Source organism: Meleagris gallopavo, chromosome 10 (assembly GCF_000146605.3).
Source record: "Meleagris gallopavo isolate NT-WF06-2002-E0010 breed Aviagen turkey brand Nicholas breeding stock chromosome 10, Turkey_5.1, whole genome shotgun sequence".
NCBI classification, from domain to species: domain Eukaryota; kingdom Metazoa; phylum Chordata; class Aves; order Galliformes; family Phasianidae; genus Meleagris; species Meleagris gallopavo.
The window spans coordinates 4,360,166-4,361,147 of NC_015020.2; positions in this window are offsets into that span (position 1 = coordinate 4,360,166).

The following is a 982-nucleotide window of genomic DNA, read 5'->3' on the forward strand; positions in this document are numbered from 1 at the left end:
AAAAGGGAGAGGAACAAAACCAAGGTGGAGGGTAGGAGAATTTGAGTTCATTAAACACAAACTCCTCCATCCACATTATGAAATCAAAGCCATTTTTTCCAAAGAACTCTCAGATGAGACAAACTCAGACTTCAAGTTTTAAGGCTTCTTAGAAAAGCTTCTCTAAATTTTCTTCTGAAAGCCCAAACATATAGTTCCTTTTTTACCCTTTTAGCTTTTTTTTTTTTTCCTTTTTGATAAGTGAACTTCCATTTAGCTTTCCTGATTTTTCAAGTTTCTCTACAAATATATGAAAAATTTTAAGAATGTTCAGGAAAAACTAGCCTGTCCTGTAAATACTGACATTCCACCCCCATACTCAATGCTCAAACCCAAATGCACCCCCTTCACAACTCAAACTCCCTTTAATTGTGGTTTCTCATTTAAGAAAAGCAAATTGCTGAAGCAGTATTATCTTGGACTGCTGAGGACATCAAGAAAATAGAAATGAGAAGATGTACCTGTTTCAGAAATAGAAGTAAGCACAAAAAGCAGAGGAGATAAATAAGTGTTCCAGGGGCTCTAAAATGACCACAAATACATTATATTTCTCTTCTGACACCCACTCATTTTTTCTACACTGTACACAATCTAGAAATTGCACAGTCATATTACCAGTCTCTAAGCAGCTCCAATGGAAAGCAGCTCTTCTTAGCAGTACACTTTAGTGCTGCATTAGCTTATCTCACAAGAGTATGAACACTCCAGCACTGGGCAGGGCAGAAACACAAGTAGTTGCATGTTTTTTTCTTGTTTGTACTAGGAATGCAGGAAGAGAACATCGACTCTGGCAACATCTGCCATCACAGCATATTAAATATATCATGAAACTGTATCCGGAATCCTAATCTTTGTTTACTTTCTTTTTAATAGAGTAGTAAATCTGGTACTAATACTGCACTGCTCAACAAGTAAATATAGATGGGATATATATATATATATA